At 43.7% G+C, this 25,213-nt stretch overlaps 1 protein-coding gene and 1 long non-coding RNA gene across 5 annotated transcripts in view; one reads left to right on the top strand and one right to left on the bottom strand.

Moving 5' to 3' along the window:
- LOC144479194 (peroxisome proliferator-activated receptor delta-like) overlaps positions 1-25,213 on the bottom strand; it is an 86,022-nt gene that overhangs the window by 55,482 nt on the left and 5,327 nt on the right. The window contains exon 1 of one of the 4 annotated variants that reach the window (XM_078197834.1): positions 24,545-24,609. The exons of the other annotated variants lie outside the window; for them this stretch is intronic. The gene's annotated coding sequence lies outside the window, so the exon portion shown is untranslated. Of the gene's footprint in view, positions 1-24,544; positions 24,610-25,213 lie in introns of those variants that run through there. 4 annotated transcript variants of the gene reach the window in all.
- LOC144479298 (uncharacterized) lies at positions 7,778-10,316 on the top strand. The gene is made up of 4 exons (XR_013495493.1): positions 7,778-8,022; positions 8,719-8,768; positions 9,024-9,263; positions 9,564-10,316. It is a non-coding gene; the product is annotated as an uncharacterized LOC144479298 (long non-coding RNA).

Below are 25,213 nucleotides of genomic sequence, written 5' to 3'. Positions count from 1 at the left end.
TCATTTAAGACCCTCACTAAAACCCACCTCTTTCACTAGGTTTTTGATCACCTGTCCTAACATCTCCACCTTTGGTTTGGAGCCTTACTTTTGCACCTTGGAAGTGTCGCGGAGTGTTGTTTTGGGTTAAACCCAAAATACGATTACAAGCTGTTGTTTTATTGAACTGAACAGTTGCAGCAAAATTTGCTACACTGGGTTCCCAAACCAGCTTTCCTTCACATCAGTAAATATTGGAGGAAACTGTCGGCTTTATATGTGGTTTAACAGAATGCATCTACCTGCTTCTCTATTTGTAGCCAAGCTGAGAAATTAGAACAACATTGCTAAAGACTTCAAAAGAAAGACACATAGCTGGTCCTCACTAACATTAGCTGTTGTTAATTAACGAAGAACAATTTAATATGTCTTCATATATGTCATAATAATGAAGGAAAAAACTCTGAAAATATTGGATTTTTAAAAAAGACCCAAGTTTTTTTCCGGTTACCAAGTAGGGTACTTCTAAAAGCATCTCTGGTAGAGGCAACAGGACGGAATGGCCATCTCATCATCAGATTTGTGTAATGCCAGTTGAATGTGTTGTGGATTTGCTCCTCACATGGAATACACAGAATGGGTTAAAAGCCAACTGAAAAGCTGCTTCAAGTTGTCTGTCTGTGCGCTCTGAGGGAACAAGTGCTGGAAGATGGACACAGAAGCAAGGCCAGCAAGCACGCACACAATACCCCTGGAACTGCCATTTCATAGGTACATGTCAAATCATTTTCTCTCTCTCTCTCGGGCTGTGGATGTAAGCCAAGTCAGCAAGGACCGCAGCAGAAAAGAGAACTGGGAAGTTTTCTCCACTAAACTACAGAACCCTGGAATCGTAAAAATAACTATTCACCTGAAGTCGACTCTACTGGAATTTTGAAATTGATTATTCGCCTACTGAAGTCAACACTGCTGGAATCTCAAATCACAACGCTTAATCATCTACTCACAAGTCAAGGACTGTTTCGTATACCTTTCTTTATATTTACTTACTTTGAACTCAATTCTCCCTCCAGTCTCTATGAATGTATATGCATGTGTTTTACCATTTCTTCGCCTTTGGTAATTAATAAACTTACTCTATCTTTAACTCAAGAAAGCTTGATTAAATTAGAATCTTTTAAAACATAACTATTGGGTCTAGGAAAAGGGATATTTTCTAGATTTAATTTTGTTGCAACCAAAAGACATCTTTGCAGGAGTTCCTTGGGGCGGTGTCTTAGTCCCAACTATCTTCAGCTGTCTCCTTCCATCATACGGTCAGAAGTGAGAATGTTCACTGATTGCACATTGTTCCGCAATGAGGACAGGGAGCCAGTTCATCCCTGCTCACCCAGGATTGTAGCAATTTGGAGGTGTCCCAGCTGGAAGTGACAAATTAAGTTTATTTATTAGTGTCACAAGTGGGCTTACATTAACACTGTAATGAGGTTATTGTGAAAATCCCCTAGTCGCCACACTCCGGCACCTGTTCGGATACACTGAGGGAGAATTTAGCATGGCCAATTCACCTAACCAGTAAGTCTTTTGGACTGTGGGAGGAAACCGGAGCACCCGGAGGAAACCCATGCAGACACAGGCAGAATGTGCAGACTCCGCACAGACAGTGGCCCAAGCTGGGAATCGAACCCAGGGACCTGGCACTGTGAGACAGCAGCGCTAACCACTGTGCCACCATGACAAATTGAGGGGTCTTCACCCAGATCAACAAATTCGTAGAACCTCAATCAAAATAGGAATTTTTTGAATTAACAGAATTTGTTAATTCAAAAAGAATTAATTAAAAGAAAACAAATAATTTGGTGATGTAAGTAGATCCAAGCATATACAAACAACAGACAAAGTGCTGGATCATGTCCAGCAAAGGAATTCCACTCATGGTGGCAGAAATCCATAACTGTATGTTGTCGTTGTCAGTACCGAAACAAGTCTCTTGAACCTAAACAGCATGTGAGCTGTCTATAAAATGCCATGGACCCAAAGCCTAATCCCATTCTCTCAGCACGACATGTTTCAGTGGTGATCAGTGGACAGCATTCCTAGGCAGAAGCCTTGGCTGAATTTTCCCTCCCAAATGCAGGACCACCAAGGCTAATTGCAGCAAACCTTCAGAGATCAGAAATCAGCATGGAAAAGCCCGGAACATATTTTACAAGGTCCAATTCCACATCATGTGGGGCTGAACGATCATATTGCCTCTTTTCAGATAACTAGGCCAGTTGAACACTCATGTGGGCATTTTCTATTGAAAGCAACTGGAGTGTGGATGTACACGTAAAAATCATCTGTTGTAGAGCTAAATGTTTTTGCCGTGTCCTTTGGCAATCAGTATTGGTCGTTCTTTTCCACTGTCATGAAATCCTCAGAGTCCCTCTTAGATAGCATGGCTGGGGAACATAAGAAACTGTGTAACAAACCAGTGAGATTGACAACGTAATTTGTGTAAGGTTCGACAGGACACAGGAGGTGTGTTGTTGGACTGACCTACAAAGAGTATAAAGTTACCCTGTATTAATGGGTGGCCACAACGTCTTCACCTTCAACAACCAGTTCTTCATCCATCATACGGAATAGCCGTGGGGACCAAATTTGCACCTCAATATGCCAACATCTTCATGCACAGGTTCGAACAAGACGTCTTCAACGCACAAGACCTTCAACCGACGCTATACACTAGATACATCGATGACATTTTCTTCCTTTGGACTCATGGCGAACAATCATTGAAACAACTATATGATCAAGGTAGATAAATCCCCGGGACCTGATGAAGTGTATCCGGGACTTGATGAAGTGTATCCAGGACACTGTGGGAGGCTAGGGAGGAAACCACGCGTTCTCTGGCAGAGATATTTGAATCACCGATAGTCATGGGTGAGATGCCTGAAGATTGGAGGATGGCAAATGTTGTGCCTTTTTTAAAAAAGGGCTGCACGGAAAAGCCTGGGAACTACAGGCCAGTGAGCCTCATATCTGTGGTGGGTAAGTTGTTGGAAGGTATTTTGGGAGACAGGATCTACAGGCATTTAGAGACTCAAGGACTGATTAGGGACAGTCAACATGGCTTTGTGAGTGGAAAATCCTGTCTCACAAATTTGATTGAGTTTTTTGAAGGGGTAACCAAGAAGGTAGATGAGGGCAGTGCAGTTGATGTTGTCAACACGGACTTTAGCAAGGCCTTTGACAAGGTACTGCATGGTAAGTTGTTACATAAGGTCAAATCTCACGGGATCTAGAGCGAAGTATCTAAATGGATACAAAATTGGCTTCTTGACAGAAGCCAGAGGGTGGTTGTAGAGAGTTGTTTTGGATGTGCCTCAGGGATCAGTGCTGGGTCCACTGATATTTGTCATTTATATTAATGATTTGGATGAGAATATAGGGGGCATGGTTAGTAAGTTTGCAGATGACACCAAGATTGGTGGCGTAGTGGACAGTGAAGAAAGTTATCTCCGATTGCAATCTTGATCAATTGGACCAGTGGGCTGACGAATGGCAGAGGAGTTTAATTTAGATAAATGTGAGGTGATGCATTTTGGTAGATTGAACCAGGGCAGGACTTGCTCAGTTAATGGTAGGGCGTTGGGGAGAATTACAGAACAAAGAGATCTAGGGGTACATGTTCAAAGGTCCTTGAAAGTGGAGTCACAGGTGGACAGAGTGGTGAAGAAGGCATTCAGCATGCTTGGTTTCATTGGTCAGAACATTGAATACAGGAGTTGGGACATCTTGTTGAAGTTGTACAAGACATTGGTAAGGCTACACTTGGAGTACTGTGTGCAGTTCTGGTCACCCTATTATAGAAAGGATATTATTAAACTAGAAAGAGTGCAGAAAAGATTTACTAGGATGCTACCGGGACTTGATGGTTTGAGTTATAAGGGGAGGCTGGATAGACTGGGACTTTTATCTCTGGAGTGTAAAAGGCTGAGGGGTGATCTTATAGAGGTCTATATAATGAGGGGCATAGATCAGCTAGATAGTCAATATCTTTTTCCAAAGGTAGGGGAGTCTAAAACTAGAGGGCATAGGTTTAAGGTGAGAGGGGAGAGATGCAAAAGTGTCCAGAGGGGCAGTTTTTTCACAGAGGGTGGTAGTGTCTGGAACAAACTGCCAGAGGTAGTAGTGGAGGCGGGTACAATTTTGTCTTTTAAAAAGCATTTAGACAGTTGCATGGGTAAGATGGGTATAGAGGGATATGGGCCAAATGCAGGCAATTGGGATTAGCTTAGGGGTTTAAAAAAAAAAGGGCGGCATGGACAAGTTGGGCCGAAGGGCCTGTTTCCATGCTGTAAACCTCTATGATGACATCAACAAGTTCCATCCCGCCATCAGACTCACCATGGACTATTCTCCGGAATCGGTTGCATTCTTGGACACACGCATTTCCATCAAGGACGGTCACCTCAGCACCTCACTATACCGCAAGTCCACGGATAAACCTTACGATGCTCCACTTCTCCAGCTTCCACCCTAAACAAGTTAAAGAAGCCATCCCCTATGGACAAGCCCTCCGTATACACAGGATCTGCTCAGATGAGGAGGATCGCAACAGACACCTACAGACGCTGAAAGACGCCCCCATAAGAACAGGATATAGCGCTCGACTCATCGATCGACAGTTCTGAAGCGCCACAGCGAAAAACCGCACCAACTTCCTCAGAAGACAAACACGGGACACGGTGGACAGAGTACCCTTCGTCGTCCAGTACTTCCCCGGAACAGAGAAGCTACGACATCTTCTCCGGAGCCTTCAACATGTCATCGATGAATATGAACATCTCGCCAAGGCCATCCCCACACCCCCACTTCTTGCCTTCAAACAACCACACAACCTCAAACAGCCCATTGTCCGCAGAAAACTATCCAGCCTTCAGGAGAACAGTGACCACGACACCACACAACCCTGCCACAGCAACCTCTGCAAGATGCGCCCGATCATCGACACAGATGCCATCATCTCACGTGAGAACACCATGCACCAGGTACACGGTACATACTCTTGTGACTCAGCCAACATTGTCTACCTGATACGCTGCAGGAAAGGATGTCCTGAGGCATAGTACATTGGGGAGACCATGCAGACGCTATGACAACAGATGAATGAACACCGCTCGACAATCCCCATGCAGGGGTGTTCCCTTCCAGTCGGGGGACACTTCAGCAGTCACGGGCATTCAGTCTCTGATCTTCGGGTAAGCGTTCTCCAAGGCGGCCTTCACGACACACGACAGCGCAGAGTCGCTGAGCAGAGACTGATAGCCAAGTTCCACACACATGAGGACGGCCTCAACCGGGATCTTGGGTTCATGTCACACTATCTGTAACCCCCACGACTTGCCTGGGCTTGCAAAATCTCACTAACTGTTCTGGCTGGAGACAATACACATCTCTTTAACCTGTGCTTAATGCTCTCTCCACTCACATTGTCTGTACCTTTAAGACTTGATTACCTGTAAAGACTTGCATTCCAACCATTATCTTGTAAATTGAGTTTGTGTCAGTATATGCCCTGTTTGTGAACACAAGTCCTCACTCACCTGAAGAAGGAGCGAGACTCTGAAAGCTTGTGCTATCAAATAAACCTGTTGGACTTTAACCTGGTGTTGTGAGACTTCTTACTGTGCTTAACGGGTGTTAGCAGAGAACAAACTACAACTGCCCTCCACATTCTTACATTAGGAAGAACAAAATACTTAGACCATATTCCCAATCCTTTTAGTGACTCGGATTGAAAAGTGTGTACGTGTTGTCACAGCTGAGACGTGAAGAAAAATATATCTATTCAACTGTATTACTCTGTAAAATCATTTTATAATGCTTTTCAAATTAGACAATTGCTGAGCTAACAAAATGGCTCCAGCTGGTCACAAAGAACAGTACAGCACAGGAACAGGCCCTTCGGCCCTCCAAGCCTGCGCCGCTCATGTGCCCAACTAGACCATTCGTTTGTATCCCTCTATTCCCAGTCTGTTCATGTGGCTATCTAGATAAGTCTTAAACGATCCCAGCGTATCCGCCTCAATCACCTTGCTTGGCAGTGCATTCCAGGCTCCCACCACCCTCTGTGTAAAATACGTCCCCCTGACATCTGTGTTGAACCTTGCCGCCCTCACCTCGAACCTGTGACCCCTTGTGTTCGTCACCTCCGACTTGGGAAAAAGCTTCCCACTGTTCACCCTATCTATGCCCTTCATAATTTTATACACCTCTATTAGGTCGCCCCTCATCCTCCGTCTTTCGAGGGAGAACAACCCCAGTTTACCCAATCTCTCCTCATAGCTAAGACCCTCCATACCAGGCAACATCCTGGTAAACCTTCTCTGTACTCTCTCCAAAGCCTCCACGTCCTTCTGGTAGTGTGGCGACCAGAACTGGACGCAGTATTCCAAATGTGGCCTAACCAACGTTCTATACAGCTGCAATATCATATGCCAACTTTTATATTCTATGCCCCGTCCAATAAAGGCAAGCATGCCATATGCCTTCTTGACCACCCTCTCCACCTGTGCTGCCACCTTTAAGGATCTGTGGACTTGTACACCCAGGTCCCTCTTGTGTGTCTGTACCCCTGATGGTTCTGCCATTTATTGCATAGCTCCCCCTTACATTAGATCTACCGAAATGCATCACTTCGCATTTATCTGGATTAAATTCCATCTGCCATTTCTCCGCCCAATTTTCCAGCCTATCTATATTCTGCTGTATTCTCTGACAATGTTCATCACTATCCGCAACTCCAGCAATCTTTGTGTCGTCCGCAAACTTACTGATCACACCAGCCACATCTTCCTCCAAATCATTTATATATATATATCACAAACAGCAGAGGTCCCAGTACAGAGCCCTGCGGAACACCACTAGTCACAGAGCTCCAACCGGAAAAAGACCCCTCCACTGTTACCCTCTGTCTTCTATGGCTAAGCCAGTTCTCCACCCATCTAGCTAGCTCACCTTTTATCCCGTGAGATTTAACCTTTTGCACCAGCCTGCCATGAGGGACCTTGTCAAACGCTTTACTAAAATCCATATAGACGACATCCACGGCCCTTCCCTCATCAATCGTTTTTGTCACCTCCTCAAAAAATTCAACCAAATTTGTGAGGCATGACCTCCCTCGTACAAAACCATGCTGTCTATTGCTAATGAGATTATTCATAGAACATAGAACAGTACAGCACAGAACAGGCCCTTCGGCCCACGATGTTGTGCCGAGCTTTATCTGAAACCAAGATCAAGCTATCCCACTCCCTATCATCCTGGTGTGCTCCATGTGCCTATCCAATAACCGCTTAAATGTTCCTAAAGTGTCTGACTCCACTATCACTGCAGGCAGTCCATTCCACACCCCAACCACTCTCTGCGTAAAGAACCTACCTCTGATATCCTTCCTATATCTCCCACCATGAACCCTATAGTTATGCCCCCTTGTAATAGCTCCATCCACCCGAGGAAATAGTCTTTGAACGTTCACTCTATCTATCCCCTTCATCATTTTATAAAGTTCTAAATGCGCATATATCCTATCTCTAAGAATCTTTTCGAACAATTTCCCTACCAGTCCAACGCCGGCATCTCCACACCATTTACTTTGCAGCAATGTAGACTTAAGAGGTGAAATAAAAACAGAAAATGCTGGAAATACTCAGTAGGTTAGACAGCATCTGTCAAGAAGGAAACAGAGAAGGCCAGATTTTACAATCCCAAAGACTGTAAACACTGAGGCATTCACTGGCGGAGTGTCACAACAGCACTGCAACTGTCAACATGCACATGCTTGCACCAAGTATAACGTGGAGTAAGCAGTACAATGTGGGAAACTGTTGTTCACTTTGGTAAGAATAAAAACAGAGTATTACTCTAACAGAGAATGACTACAGAATTCTAAGGTATAGAGGGACATTGGTGTTCTGCTGCAGGTACAGCAAGTAATCAAGGAGGCCAATGGAATGCTATCCTTCATTACAAGAGGAATTGAAAAAAAAAGTAAGCATGTTTTGCTTCAGTTATACAGGATATTGGTGAGACTACATCTCAAATAGTGCATGCAGATTTGGTCTCCTTATATAAGGAAGGAAGTAAATTCGTTGGAAGCAGTTCACCGAAGGGTTACTAGACTAATCCTGGAATGTGCGGGTTGTCTCAGGTTGGATAGGCTATGCTTGTACCTGCTGGGAGTTTAGAAGGGCAAGAGGTGACTTGTTTGAAACATACAAGGTCCTGAGGGGGTCTTGACAGGATGTATGGGGAGAGAATGTTTCCTCTTCTGGGAGAATCTAGAACTAGGGGGGGGCACTGTCTTAAAATTCGGTATCATCCTTTTAGGATAGAGATGTGGAGCTTTTTTTCTAAGGCACAGATAGACAGATTCTTGTTAGCCAAGGGAATCAAAGTTATCAGGGGTCGATGGGAAGTGGAATTTGAAACACAAACAGACAACCATGATCTTATTAAATGGCTGAGTGGGCTCGAGGGGCCAAACGGTCTACCTCTGCTCCTAATTTGTATGTTCATATGAAAACTGGAACCAAGGAGCCTCTGCTGATGTGTATGCTGCTTTTCAAAGCAGCAGGGACTCAAAGTTTGTGAAGTTGGGCTAACTGCTGACAATTAATGCTGGTTTTACAGATGTTTGTTTAGAGTTATTATCAATGTCCTCAAGGTGTTTTCTGTTGTGTTCAGCAGCTCCACATTTCCAGGAAGGCGCCGGCAGCAAGAGGGCTCTTTCAGAGGTAGGTGACAGACATTTTAAATGTTCAATTTTATTTAATTGTATGTAGCTTTTTGCATGGCTTATCTTGAGACTTCTTAAAAATTTGACATTCTAAAATCCTGACATGTAGCGCTGTAAGATGCCCTCAAAATAACAGACTAGCTTTCCAACAGTTGCTGCAATACTTAAAGATTAAGGCTATGAGAGAGAAACATGTCTATTCCACCCTGCGCACAGTCTTGTATAGTTTTTGTTACATGGCATCTCATTACAGGAATCGACAAATAAGAGTCTGACTCCACGCTCACAGACTGATCAGGAAGCAATAATGTAAAACTTTCCAGCAAGGACTGACTGTCCACCCCATTATCAAAACTGTGCCAGAATTGGAGGATCTCAGTCTGGATGCCTCATGGACCAACTGAGGAAGACCCCAGCTGCAACCACCAAGGCAGCTAGAAAACAACTGGTGTATCTGGATATTGAGAGAGTGACAAAATGCCTCTCTTCTCAGGTAATCAGACAAAAGAAAGTGAAACAAGCGCCAATTCTCTTTTACCAGCAAAGTACCATTGCAAGTCTTTTGCAGGAGTTACAGCCAATCAACATAAATTTCAGGTGCTTAGTGCAAGACATTGAATATCATTTGTGCTAACTAGCTATTTTCCTACTGTTGTAAATAGTTCCTGTTAATAAAGTGATCTTGAATAGTTTAGCATTAATACAAGATATGTAAGAACAAAAATTAAAAACAGTAATTTATAAATATAAACCTTTCATTAATTAACACAACATTGCTTGGCCCTCTATTAAGATCCTTCAGAAATGTAATGTCACTTCCCTGGGCACCATGAGCTTCCTTCACACAACCCTGCCACAGCAACCTCTGCAAGACGTGCCGGATCATCGACACGGATGCCATCATCTCACGTGAGAACACCATCTACCAGGTACACGGTACCTACTCTTGCAACTCGGCCAACGTTGTCTACCTGATACGCTGCAGGAAAGGATGTCCCGAGGCATGGTACATTGGGGAAACCATGCAGACGCTGCGACAACGGATGAATGAACACCGCTCGACAATCACCAGGCAAGACTGTTCTCTCCCTGTGGGGGAGCACTTCAGCGGTCACGGGCATTCAGCCTCTGATCTTCGGGTAAGCGTTCTCCAAGGCGGCCTTCACGACACACGACAGCACAGAGTCGCTGAGCAGAAACTGAGAGCCAAGTTCCGCACACGAGGACGGCCTCAACCGGGATGTTGGATTTATGTCACACTATCAGTAACCCCCACAGCTTGCCTCCTGGACTTGCAGAATCTCACTGGCTGTCCTGTCTGCAGACAATACACATCTCTTTAACCTGTGCTTAATGCTCCCTCCACTCACATTGTCTGTATCTTTAAGATCTGGTTGGCTGTAGAGATTCGCATTCTAATCAGTATTCTGTAACTTGATTTTGTGTCTCTGTGCCCTGTTTGAGAGCAGATTTCCACTCCATCTGACGAAGGAGCAGCGCTCCGAAAGCTAATGGCATTTGCTACCAAATAAACCTGTTGGACTTTAACCTGGTGTTGTTAAAACTCTTACTGTGTTTACCCCAGTCCAACGCCGGCATCTCCACATCATGACTTTCTTCAAACAGACATGAAAAATAAATATCACTTTGGGTAAGACATGTTGGGGGGGGGGGGGAGTTGATGCAATTTCACACTTTCCCGATCTGTTCAGAGATCATTACAAACAATAAGTGGGCCCAGACTCCAAAGGCAACTGAATTTTACAACAACTTGACATCATTTACTCCTGAACACACCACCCAGCCACTTCAAAGACAAGTGTATTGAGGTCTTAAGTTACGAATGACACCTATTCCTCCCCTCATCTGTCTTGCACTTTTCTGGAAGTAAATAGGCATTTTTCAAAAACAGTCAGTTTTACTTAGCTTGTCTTTTACATAAGAACATAAGAACATAAGAAATAGGAGCAGGAGTAGGCCATCTAGCCCCTCGAGCCTGCCCCGCCATTCAATAAGATCATGGCTGATCTGACGTGGATCAGTACCACTTACCCGCCTGATCCCCATAACCCTTAATTCCCTTACCGATCAGGAATCCATCCATCCGCGCTTTAAACATATTCAGCGAGGTAGCCTCCACCACCTCAGTGGGCAGAGAATTCCAGAGATTCACCACCCTCTGGGAGAAGAAGTTCCTCCTCAACTCTGTCTTAAACCGACCCCCCTTTATTTTGAGGCTGTGTCCTCTAGTTTTAACTTCCTTACTAAGTGGAAAGAATCTCTCCGCCTCCACCCTATCCAGCCCCCGCATTATCTTATAAGTCTCCATAAGATCCCCCCTCATCCTTCTAAACTCCAACGAGTACAAACCCAATCTCCTCAGCCTCTCCTCATAATCCAAACCCCTCATCTCCGGTATCAACCTGGTGAACCTTCTCTGCACTCCCTCCAATGCCAATATATCCTTCCTCATATAAGGGGACCAATACTGCACACAGTATTCCAGCTGCGGCCTCACCAATGCCCTGTACAGGTGCATCAAGACATCCCTGCTTTTATATTCTATCCCCTTCGCAATATAGGCCAACATCCCATTTGCCTTCTTGATCACCTGTTGTACCTGCAGACTGGGCTTTTGCGTCTCATGCACAAGGACTCCCAGGTCCCTTTGCACGGTAGCATGTTTTAATTTGTTTCCATTGAGATAGTAATCCCATTTGTTATTATTTCCTCCAAAGTGTATAACCTCGCATTTCTCAACGTTATACTCCATTTGCCATATCCTCGCCCACTCACTCAGCCTGTCCAAATCTCTCTGCAGATCTTCTCCGTCCTCCACACGATTCACTTTTCCACTTATCTTTGTGTCGTCTGCAAACTTCGTTACCCTACACTCCGTCCCCTCCTCCAGATCATCTATATAAATGGTAAACAGTTGCGGCCCGAGTACCGATCCCTGCGGCACGCCACTAGTTACCTTCCTCCAACCGGAAAAACACCCATTTATTCCGACTCTTTGCTTCCTGTCGGATAGCCAGTCCCCAATCCACTTTAACACACTACCCCCAACTCCGTGTGCCCTAATCTTCTTCAGCAGCCTTTTATGGGGCACCTTATCAAACGCCTTTTGGAAATCCAAAAACACCGCATCCACCGGTTCTCCTCCATCAACCGCCCTAGTCACATCTTCATAAAAATCCAACATGTTCGTCAAGCACGATTTTCCCCTCATGAATCCATGCTGCGTCTGATTGATCGAACCATTTCTATCCAGATGCCCTGCTATCTCCTCTTTAATAATGGATTCCAGCATTTTCCCTACTACAGACGTTAAGCTGACCGGCCTATAGTTACCTGCCTTTTGTCTCCTTCCTTTTTAAACAGCGGCGTAACATTAGCCGTTTTCTAATCAACCGGCACTACCCCAGAATGCAACGAGTTTTGATAAATAATCACTAACGCATCCACTATTACCTCTGACATTTCTTTCAATACCCTGGGATGCATTCCATCCGGACCCGGGGACTTGTCCACCTTCAGTCCCATTAGTCTACCCAGCACTGCCTCTCTGGTAATATTAATCGTATTAAGTATTTCTCCTGCTGCCAACCCTCTATCGTTAATATTTGGCAAACTATTTGTGTCCTCCACCGTGAAGACCGACACAAAAAACTTAAAGACTCAGCCATATCCTCATTTCCCACTATTAACTCCCCCCTCTCGTCCTCCAAGGGTCCAACATTCACTCTAGCCACTCTATTCCTTTTTATATATTTATAAAAACTTTTACTATCATTTTTTATATTAATTGCTAGCCTAGCTTCATAGTCTATCCTTCCTTTCTTTATCCTTTTGCCCAATCCTACCCCATTTAGCTTTAAAAGATTTATTAATTACCGTAGATTGTGGCATACATGTCACCCTTTGAAGCCTCAAGAAATTCTTCCAAAATGGGATCGACTTAAGTACAGAGTAGAAATTATGAACCGCTGGTGTTGGTGGTCATCCTTTTGAAATATGAAAATAGCAATTCAAATTAAATTAACCACACTCAACACGTTTTAAAAACCATTGGATTCATTGCCTTTGGCAATGCAAAAAGTTCACTGAATTCATTGAGTCATTTTGGCTATGGCATCTTCGTATGGATCCCACTCTCGATCAAATGCAGTGCTTTCAGTTTCAGAATCATTCCTTCACAACAAATCATCTTGTTTGTCATCCGCTGAATTGGAAATTCTGTATTTTTTGAATGATCTAATGGCATTTTGTGCATTCCTAATATCCCATGATCTGATTATAAAATCAGAGAAAACATTAAGCAGGGTATCATGCATATTTCCACTCTCTGTGAAAGCTTTTTCTCCATAAACCATGCACCTATTGCATGCACTCAGCAGCGCAAACATGATACTTGAATGCTAGAGGTATAAAAACTGCAACGTGGGTGTTATTCCTTCACAGACGCTTCTTGATCGCAGCAGTTATGTGGTATCTGAATATGCCCCATACTAATAGTTGCGTCCTTTGCATAGGCCACCAGCACAGCTATTTCACATATTAATCGTCAACTTCATTCCATTCAACTGCTGTCATGGAGACGCATAATAAAAACCCGTCCTCATTATGGTTTTATGTCTGAAAATTAGTATAGGCTTTAATTTTGCTCCAGCTGCCATGTAGCCTAGTCCCATCTTGTTTTCTCATATCGTACCGTTTTCACAAGAACTATTTTCAGACCTTTCCACTCCACGTTTCAGTTACTGGGACTGTTGAAATTAATTTAATCCATTTTACTGATGCGACTTAATGATAACCATGTTCTTGCTGCTGTGTGAAGAAGATCGCTGGAAGCTGGTCATTTTGGCAGAGGTCTTTGGTAGTTTCCAAGTGATCTTAGTCTTCTGCAACAAGACGATATATTTTCATTCAAAAAAGTGGCTACACCAACTAGCAGTTGTTCCAAAACCTTTGCTGGGTTCAGGGTTTGATTTGGCCCAGCTAAGTGCTGGGTGTAACCATTCTGACAATTCTTGAGGACCCATTTCAACACATGTTTCTCAAGACCAGGCCACTGGCTGGTCATTGTTCTCATGGTGCATTTGATCTTGGATATCTTCAGGGTAAATTCCTCCTCCTTCCACTCTTACACCAGTTTCTCACTAACACTGAATTCCCTCACTGCAGCACAGTTAGACAAGTTAGCAAACATTACAACTTTTAGTTCAAAACCAGCTTCGTGTATTTTACCCTTTTTGCCAGAGAACCTATTGGTCCACTTTGTGAGCTTGTCTTAAGCTCCTGCGCATCTTCTTGACGTTGCTGCCCATAGTGCCTGCTTGATCACATGCATCGACTTACAAGGCAAATAAAACATGCATTTCTTAGGTGAAAAATTGAGGCCAACTCCTAACGAGTATAGCATTTCTTTGCAGAACAGGAGGGAGGCTGATTAACTTATAAATTGAATATAGGCCTAAACATGAATTTTGGCACACAAGGTGGGGCTGACCTATCTAGTACAATCTATAGAATTTCAGTGTCTAGAAGAGTTTTAAAAAACTATTATAAAATACTCACTTGCCTCTCATTTGAAGATAGTCATGAACTGATGGCATAATCCATTAAGGTCACTGTCAGGGACTGGGTGCATGCCATCACCTAGAAAGTCCCTAGAGGGTTGGCTTATGAGGAGAGACTGAGTAGACTGGGGCTATACTCATTGGAATTCAGAAGAATGAGGGGAGATCTTATAGAAACATATAACATTATGAAGGGAATAGATAAGATAGAAGCAGAGAAATTGTTTCCACTGGCGGGTGAAACTAGAACTAGGGGGCATGGCCTCAAAATAAGGGGGAGCAGATTTACGACTGAGTTGAGGAGGAACTTCTTCACACAAAGGATTGTGAACCTGTGGAACTCCCTGCCCAGTGAAGCAGTTGAATGTTTTTAAGGCAAGGATAGATAAATTTTTGAACAGAAAAGGAATTAAGGGTTATGGTGAGCGGGCGGGTAAGTGGAGCCGAGTCCACGAAAAGATCAGCCATGATCTTATTGAATGGCAGAGCAGGCTTGAGGGGCCAGGTGGCCTACTCCTGCTCCTAGTTCTTATGTTCTTACGTGCTTAGGTGTAGGGACTCGCTGTTCCTCCTGATGACAAGCCGTGTTGCAGTCAGAAGTTAAAAATCTTGCTGCAGCTATTGGGCTAGGCGAGTAGTTTTCAGCACACTGAGGGGCCAACACTGCTGCTTTACCACTGGCTGCAAAATCAAGTCAATGGACTCAGTTCTGACGAAAGGCGATCAGCCGGAAACTCTTTTGCTCTTCAGCAGTATTTATCTCTATCGTAGACTTAAAAGGTAATCGGATAGAAGTAAATAAGCAATGGGCTAGATAGTGTGCTTATTGATTAATCCAGTTTGACAAACTGAGGATCAGGTCATGAATTTCGATAGTCCCAGTAACTGAAACGTGGAGTGGAAAGGTCTGAAAATAGTTCTTGTGAAAACGGTAGGATATGAGAAGATAAGAGAGGACTAGCCTGCATGGTAGCTGGAGCAAAATTAAATCCTATACGAATGAACCTTCTCCATTATGCTCAATCGCAAGCCAAGGACTATGAGACAATGGCGGTGTTTAATATCTTCACGCATGCTTTCAGGACATCCCTGATGTGTTTCCACTGTCCTCCCGAGAGTCTCTCATCATGACCAAATTGCAAATAGAATCATTTCTTTTGGAGTCTCGCCTCAGGTGATGTTCCGCCCACTAGAGCTAGCTTTCAGTGATTAGCGCTTCAATGCTGGGTATGCTGGCTTGCGAGAAGATGGTGCTATCAGATCATCTTTCTTGCCACTGAATTTGGAGGGTCTTGCAAAGATGGCACCTCGCCAGTGCGTTGAGATACCTGCTGTACGAAAATTACGATCCTCTTCGAATTAGCTCCCACGGCACACTTGGCCTAGTTAACAATGGCAAGATCCTTGAAAATGTGGCTCATTTTCCATATTTGGACTCTCTTCTCAACGAAGACAGATATCGATGACAAATTCATCATCAGCTCTAATATGTCAGTTCAGCCTTCGACCAACTGAGGAAAGAGCATTTGAGGACCAGGGTCTAAAATACGTGACCAAGGTCACAGATTACTGGGCAGTAGTGATCCAGTGTCTTCCTATATGCTCTGGAGACTTGCCTAACTAAAGCCGACACCTCAAAACACAGGAAAAGTACCGCCAGCATTCCCCTCTCACCCGTGATTGCTACACTGGCCCCCGGTCAAGTAATATCTTGATTTTATAATTCTCATCCTTGTTTTCAAATCCTTCTGAGGTCTCTCACTTCCCTATCTCTGTAACCTCCTCCAGTTCCACAACCCTCTGCTGGAGGTTAGCAAAGTAAGAAGTGATTCGATTGAAATACACAAGATCCAATGGGTCTTGACAGGGTCGATGTGGAGAGGATGTAGAATGTAGTTCTAGGGACCACTGTTTAAAACTAAACAGTCAATTTGGACGGAGCTGAGGAGAAATATTTTCCTCAGAAGAGCGAGTGTCTTTGGAACTCTCTGTCTCAAAAGTTGATGGAAGCAGTGTCTTTGAATATTTTTAAGGCGAAGGTAGATAGGTTCATGCTGAGCAAGTGGGTGAAAGGTTATCTGGAGTAGACAGGAATGTAGAGTTACGGTTACAATGAGATCTTACTGAATTGCAGAGCAGGCTCAAAGAGTCAAGTGGCCTATTTCTGTCCTCAGTTTGTATGTTCATATAGCTACACTTATATCATTTTGGCCACTTGATCATCCCTGATTTGAATCACACTATCACTAGTGGCCGTGCCATCAATTGCCTAGGCCCATAGCTCTAGAATTCTGCCCTGCACCTCTCTAACTCAATTTCCTCCTTTAAAACGCTCCTTTTATAGTGCTCCTGCAAAGTGCCATGGGACTTTTTAATCACTCTAAAACTGCTGTATCGTAAGTTCTTGTTTTAGGGCGAAGATCAACTAACTCTACATTGGCCGAGACTGTACCTGAGAACTCAGTTGAATTCAGAGAATGATATTTTAGTTTTGAACTTTCTTTTATACACATTTTATTTTTCACTCTTGCAATTATCTCTCTCACACACTTCCAGTTGAAAGAACAAGATTCAAATTCACTAAAAACTTAGAAAGGCATATTTATTAATCGAACCAAAAAGACTTGCTGAAGCACTTGTTGCTTCATGTGACATGTGATTTGGCAAAGGCACTGCAGAGTCTATTTACATGGCTGCATAAGATAAACTATAAACACTTTCAGCCTGTAATGAGATCTCAGCTTTAACCTTTTGAGAGCCGTAACAAGTTCACTAACAAACAATCACACAGAAGTATTTAAAAAGGGTTTCGGGAAGCTTAGTTTTGCACAACTCCACTAAGCCGAGAAGCCTAAATTCACTTATTCTGTGGACTAAATATATGTTTTCAGTGCCAACAGTACATAATAGCATAACATTATACAATACAGAAAATATCATTGTGAATAAATAAGCTTTTAGGTTTATTATTTTTGCTTGAATCAGAAGGTCACAGAACTTAATTAAATCTAATCTTATAATGTAATTCATGTGTATAATCATCCAGTCACATTCATTCAAAAGGCAAAAGACTGCCTGTAGAAGTTGAGTTTGTGCTGTTTCAGCTTCACACCTACTTCAGTATAACAGTAGCTTTATAGTAAACATTCACGCATGTAAATAAATCTGGGCCTTATTGTACACCAAACCAACTTCCACTATCTGGTGCATTGGTGTTTTTGGGCTCAGTAAATAAGAAAACATTGTTTGGGGGGGGGGGGGGGGGTGGATTGTCACGTCTGGCTCTCCAGAACTACAGATGAATCAATTTTTCTCATCTAAAAATTAGAAAACACATGTTCAACTCCAGATAAAGTGACTTAAGTTGGCACACTCACCTTATGCAATGCAATGTTTCCCATGTAAATCCTACCCGATATTATTGGAGTTGGGGACCAAGTGGAGTGTGTCAAAATTCGCAGATGACACTAAGATGAGTGGAAGAGCAAAGTGTGCAGAGGATGCTGAAAGTCTGCAAAGTGATATAGATAGTCTAAGTGAGTGGGCGAGGGTCTGGCAGATGGAGTACAATGTTGGTAAATGTGAGGTCATCCATTTTGGTAGGAATAACAGCAAAATGGACTATTATTTAAATGGTAAAAAATTGCAACATGCTGCTGTGCAGAGAGACCTGGGTGTCCTTGTGCAGGAATCTCAAGGAGTTTGCAGGTAATTAAGGCGGCAAATGGAATTTTGTCCTTTATTGCTAGAGAGATGGAGTTTAAAAACAGCGAGGTTATGTTGCAGCTGTATAAAGGTGCTGGTGAGGCCACACCTGGAGTACTGTGTACAGTTTTGGTCTCCTTACTTGAGAAAGGATATACTGGCACTGGAGGGGGTGCAGAGGAGATTCACGAGGTTGATTCCGGAGTTGAGAGGGTTGGCTTATGAGGAGAGACTGAGTAGACTGGGGCTATACTCATTGGAATTCAGAAGAATGAGAGGAGATCTTATAGAAACATATAAGATTATGAAGGGAATAGATAAGATAGAAGCAGGGAAGTTGTTTCCACTGGCGGGTGAAACTAGAACTAGGGGGCATGGCCTCAAAATAAGGGGGAGCAAACTTAGGACTGAGTTGAGGAGGAACTTCTTCACACAAAGGGTTGTGAATCTGTGGAATTCCCTGCCCAGTGAAGAAGTTGAGGCTACCTCATTGAATGTTTTTAAGGCAAGGATAGATAAAGTTTTGAACAGTGAAGGAATTAAGGGTTATGGTGAGCGGGCAGGTAAGTGGAGCTGAGTCCCCGAAAAGATCAGCCATGATCTTATTGAATGGCGGAGTAGGATCGAGGGGCCGGATGGCCGACTCCTGCTCCTAGTTCTTACGTTCTTATGTACACAAAGAGACAGCATTTACATAACAGTGGAATCAAAACAGATTTCAGCACACTCCATCTCAGATAAAAGAAAAATGGCCTATGAGGCAGGTTTTAATATGTGACCATGCAGGAATAATGCCATTCTATAACTGAAAACACTGACCATCAAAATACTTTTGCAACACAGGAGTTGCAATAATTGCAAAATTATTCTTGAATGCCTTTACAATGTCAATTTTGAATTTTTCTCCGGGTGGAACCACAGCAAGATTTTCCAGGTCACCAACTTATCTGTCAATTTCAGGCCACTTTCACAAAATCACAGTTCGCCATTAATCTTTGAGCACTCAAACTTAGAAAATATATTTGGAAAGAGGAATACTATTTGAACTGTTGAGTGAGTTGAGCTATTGGACTCAGTTCAAGAACCATATAACACGCTGAGGTAGGACTGAGCTTCACATTTGACCTAGTCGGGTACAATTTCAACCACCAAAGGATTCATTAGACTGGAGACATAATGCTAAATGGGACAGAACCTTAATTTCCACTTTCTGCACAGTAACCATTTATAGCAGCATAAAAGAGCAACCTAGAACGCAATTACTTTTAGAAATCAGTAATACACATTCAATTATACAAGCACTGACAGCAATTATTATACTTTTATCCCATAATCACGTTTAGTTTACAGCAACTGCCAAGGTGAAACAATAGGTGCTTCTGTCTCGGTATAAATATGATTACACTGCTCACAATTCCTGTTAAAGGGACAATATTCATTCTGTTTACTTAGAATTTAATCCACTCCAGTGAAACTAATATCTTATCAACATTTTATGAATCAAAGTCTTAAAATCTCTTGCAATGGCCTCATTTCCATTTTATCATTTATGATCATTCAAATTGAACATCATTTTAGATCCCCTTTATCCCTTCTTGAATACTTTCTGCTAAATTACATGACTGTTAAGGTTTTATTTCACTATGAATACTTAAATATTGTGCAAAATGATTCTTTTCTCGGTGTTCTTCAGGCTACAGATAATCTAGCAGAAACTGGCAAATTGGATTAGTGTGGAATGGTTGAATTTTATGTCCCTAGTAAAAGTTCAATACCAACCTGATTCAAACGATTATTTCACATGTTGAGCATGCTATTGGATTAAAGGACTTTAAAATACTTTCAGACACATTTGGGCTGAATTTCAGCAAAACAGAGATTATATTAGGGCTCAACATGGCTTGTGCAGCCAAACAGATGGGAAGAAGTTCCAGCAGATCAAAGGAAGCTCCATATTTAGCAGCCTTCCTATAGGCTGCACACAGAGGGCACTGGAAGGGGTACCGAAAACAGAAGCTGGATGGAATCAGGTGAAACATAGCACCAATGTTCAGTGTTGCCTCACTGGTGGTACTCCCATAGGCTGGAAGGGAACAGAGAGGGGATGCTCTTCCCAGTGGAGCACCAGATTGTGCAGAGGACAGCAGATCACCACAATATGCGAGACTCTTGCAAGGGAGTAGTGGAAGGCTTCCTCAAATCTATCCAGGCATCGAAACTTCATTTCCAGGCTGCAGTTGTAGTTACATGGCAGCAATTATATACGTCCTCTGCCTTTGTGTTGGGGTTCCACACAGCTGTAAGAAGCCATATTTTCACTGCGTGCTCCTTAATATCCAAGCACAGTCACTCCGGTAGAAAAGCTGAGGCACCTCGGACAGTTTCATGATGTGCAAGTCATGGAAACCTCCTGGGCAATGATCGCAGGCTAAATGAACAGTCGGTGAGTGTGACTCTTTGTTCAAGGCAGCTCCCGACATCTCTGCAGGAGCTTTGACTGTCACATAGCAGCAGTTAATGAAACTTGAACTTGAGAGAATCAAGCAGTCTCAACTTTAGTGGCCTGACTGGTGCAGTACCTTACATATTGTCCTACCACTGGTACATGACATCTGTCAGCTTCTTGATGCAGTGCTGGGCCGCTGGCTGGAATATCCTACAGATGCCTCCAGATAAGCCCTGGAATGAATATAAGGCTTAAAGGTTAAGTGCCAAGGTCACCTTCACCACATCATAGTGGCCTCAACTTCTCCTCCAGCACCTCACACGTGTCTGCTATCACGTGCATGGACAGACCCAGTCTATGCAGAGGTGTTCTGACATCTCAGGAAACAGAACCTCATATTTTATTCTCTCATGAGATGTGAGCATCTTTGGCTAATCCAGCATTTGTTGTCCATCCCTAGTTGTCCTTGTGAAGGTGTTAGTGAGCTGCCTTCTTGAACTGCCACAGTCCATCTGGAGTAGGTACATCCACAGTGCTGTTCCACATTTTTGACCCAGCAAGAGTGATGGAACAGCAGGAGATTGGGGTCCCTTGCTATTTGTAGTATATATTACAACCTAGACATGAATGTGGAAGGTATGGTCAGGAAATTCGCAGATGACACGAAAATTGGCGGTCTGGTAAATAGCGAGATGATATAGACAGACTGGTCAGATGGGCAGAAGTAGCAAATGGAATTTAACTCTGAAAAGTGAGGTGATGCATTTTGGAAGGACTAACAAGCCAAGGGAATATACAATGAACAATAGGTTGCTAGGAATTACAGAGGACCAGAGGGACCTTGAGGTGCATGTCCAAGGATCCCTGAAAGCAGCCGGGCATTAAGGTGTTTAAGGCAGCATATGGGATACTTGCCTTATGTAGCTGAGGCATAGAATATAAAAACAGGGAGGTTACAATGAGCTGAATACACGCTCATTAGGCCACAGCTACTGTGTGCAGTTCTGGTTGCCACACTGGAGGAAAGATGTGATTGCACTAGAGAGGGGGCAGAAGAGATTCACCAGCTGTTGCCGGGGCTGGGGCATTTCAGCTACGAAGAGAGGTTGGTTAGTCTGGGGTTGTTTTCCTTAGAGAACAGAAGGCTGAGGGGAGACTTGATTGAGGTTTACAAAATAATAGCGAGGAAGAAACCATTCACCTTAGCAGGCGGGTCAATAATCGAGGGAATAGATTTAAGCTAAGGGGCAGGAGATTTAGAGGGGATTTGAGGAAAACCTTTTTCACCCTGAAGGTGGTGGGAATCTGGAACTTACTGCCTGAAAGGGTGGTAGAGGCATGAACCCTTACAACATTTAGGATGCATTTAAGTGCTGTAAGGGTTTAAATGAGCACTTGAAACACCATAGCATACCAGGCAATGGACCAAGTGCTGGAAAACGGGATTAAAATGATTAGATACGTGACGGCCAGCACAGACACAATGGACTGAGGGGGCCTCTTTCTGTGCTGCAAAACTATGACTAGGAGTTGCAAGTCAGGATGGTGTGTGGGTGGCTTGGAGGGGAACTTACAGGTAGTGGCATGTCCATGTGTCTGCTGTCCTGATCTGTTAGACACAATAGGTTTGAAAGGTGCCAGAGGAGGCTTGACGAGTTGCTGCAGTGAATCTTTTATATGGTACACACTGCTGCCACGGTATGCTACTGGTGGGAGGAGTGAATGTTTAAAGTGATGAATGGGCTGCAGATCAAGCGGGCTGCTTTGTCCTGAAGCTTCTCAAATATTGTTGGAGTCGCACTCGTTTAGGCAAGTAAGAGTATTCCACCATATTCCTGACTTGTGCCTTGCATATGGAAGACAGGCTTTGGGGAAATCGGGCGAGTTAATTACCAGCTTCCTACTTGTTCTTGCAGCCACATTGTTTATATGGCTGCTCCAGTTAAGATTCTAATCTATGACAACTACCAGAATGTTGATGGTCTGCAAACTCTTTCAGCTGGATAGAGCCTCCTGCACACTGCCTTCACTCCTAGTCTATGCGCCTTCCCTGTCTGTGTCCCCTTGCGCCATCATCTGCCTGGCTCTCACTCCTACTCTTCTCCTCAATGAAGGAGTCAAACTCACCTATTGAGAATTAGATTACTCAAGGCGCAAAATCTCTCAATTCCAATTGTTGTCTGCATTAGATGAACTGGAGCTGGGAGAGATGTTTCTAGTAAGTGCCCTCTGATATGGGCTCCCACAGTGCAATCTCACCAACATTTCACCGTGCCTATTTCTTACCCGTACCATTTGAAAATAGTTTAACTCAATGGGGCGGCACGGCAGCACAGTGGTTAGCACTGCTGCTTCACAGCTCCAGGGTCCCGGGTTCGATTCCCGGCTCGGGTCACTGTCTGTGTGGAGTTTGCACATTCTCCTCGTGTCTGCGTGGGTTTCCTCCGGGTGCTCCGGTTTCCTCCCACAGTCCAAAGATGTGCGGGTTAGGTTGATTGGCCAGGTTAAAAATTGCCCCTTAGAGTCCTGAGATGCGTAGGTTGGAGGGATTAGCGGGTAAATATGTGGGGGTAGGGCCTGGGTGGGATTGTGGTCGGTGCAAACTCGATGGGCCGAATGGCCTCCTTCTGCACTGTAGGGTTTCTATGATTTCTATGAATGGCTGCCTCCCTCTAGCCACCATTCATCTCTGCTGATTTGTCTGTTTTTCAGCTGGCAAACTGCTGAAGCTCTGTGGAACCCACGTACCCACAGTACATTCTGAAGTCCACCTCAAAAATCACAGACTTGCTTGCCCATCACTGTGCATGATTTTGAATCCATCGCTCAACCACCTTTGGTAAATGTACCTGGCTAAGGATGTCATTGAGGCTCTGCTCCAAAGCATGCTCCTGCCATATTTCCACCTCCTGCTCCCCCACCCCACTCCAAAGGCAGCATGGGTGACGCAGTGGTTAGTACTGCTGCCTCACGGCACCAGAGACCCGGGTTCGATTCCCAGCTTGCGTCATTGTGGGTGCGGAGTCTGCACGGGTTTCCTCCGGGTGCTCCGGTTTCCTCCCAGTCTGAAAGACGTGTTGGTTAGGTGCTTTACCATGATAAATTCTCCTTCAGTGTACCCGAACAGGCGCTGGAGTGTGGCGGCTAGGGGGATTTTCACAGTAATTTCATTGCAGTGTGAACGTCAGCCCACTTGTGACACTAATAAATAAAAAATAAAGCCAGTACCACGGGACGAGTAAAATTCTACCCTTATGTCAAACTATGATACATCATGGTGATCAGGAGGTTTGGGATGGAGAAAGAAAAATAAATTAATTAAATAGCCAAAAATCCAAGTTTCACCGTCTAATTAAAATTCTGATTTTAATTTTCACTGTCTGATAGAAACACTTTACACAGTTTGAAAATTCAGTATTTTTACTCGAGTGAGTAAATTGAAACTTTAAGCCTTTTTATTCTGTTCTGCCCCAAACTTCACTAATTCACATTATTGCAATTAATGAACTGTCAAATAGGCAGGTAACTTCATTTGCATTCTCTTAATGAAGTTTTGCCCCACCTTCCCTCGCGATAATCTGCTTTTTAGCTGGCTTTTCTCATTTCATTCGGTCTTAAAATACACACAACTAATGTCAACAATTATTTGTCGCAAGCCAGTGAACAAAACTCCAATTAATAATCAGTATCAGAAACAATCTCTCACGTTTTTTTTACAAATAGTGATTTCTCATATTCTTCAACTTGCCACTTCTTTAAACTCAATTGTATACTCATGGAACAAATTGTTTGCAAAAAGTATTTGGATTCCTTGTTGCCACAGCAAGATGTTGGCAATGCGCTGTGACAAAGTAAAACAAGACCATGGAACCTATGGTACCACCGTTAGCAGTCTACAGAATGTTTATAACACCCACCTCCCCTTCTTAATGGTTAAAAATCAAAATTTTTGATATATAATATAGAGAGAGAGAGAGAGAGAGAATGTCTCTCCAAATTTTAATTAACTATAAAACTGTTATTCACTACAGTTACATTTACAGAGACTGAGCAGATTGGGTTTGTACTCGTTGGAATTTAGAAGGCTGAGGGGGGATCTTATAGAGACCTATAAGATAATGAAGGGGCTGGATAGGGTAGAGGTGGAGAGATTCTTTCCACTTAGAAAGGAAACTAGAACTAGAGGGCACAGCCTCAAAATAAAGGGGGGCCAGTTTAGGACAGAGTTGAGGAGGAACTTCTTCTCTCAGAGGGTGGTGAATCTCTGGAATTCTCTGCCCACTGAAGTGGTGGAGGCTACCTCGTTGAATATGTTTAAATCACGGGTAGATGGATTCCTGATCGGTAAGGGAATTAGGGGTTATAGGGATCAGGCGGGTAAGTGGAACTGATCCACTTCAGATCAGCCATGATCTTATTGAATGGCAGGGCAGGCTCGAGGGGCTAGATGGCCTACTCCTGCTCCTATTTCTTATGTTCTTATATCTGCAAAACTCCGGACACCAATTATTTTTTGAATTGTCACATCAACAAATATATGTATCCGAATGGTTGTGTAACCTTGGTTTAAAAGTTTGTTTTTTCACAATATTCGGGAGGGGGGGAGGAAGAGGGGAGTGGGGGAGGAGGGAGGGAGTGGGGGAGGAGGGAGGGAGTGGGGGAGGAGGGAGGGGGGGGAGGGAGGGGGAGGAGGAGGAGGGAGGGAGGAGG

The sequence above is a fragment of the Mustelus asterias genome, chromosome 25, assembly GCF_964213995.1.
Source record: "Mustelus asterias chromosome 25, sMusAst1.hap1.1, whole genome shotgun sequence".
NCBI lineage: Eukaryota > Metazoa > Chordata > Chondrichthyes > Carcharhiniformes > Triakidae > Mustelus > Mustelus asterias.
The sequence above is the reverse complement of the archived record's forward strand: the minus strand, read 5'-3'. Positions and strand labels throughout refer to the sequence as shown.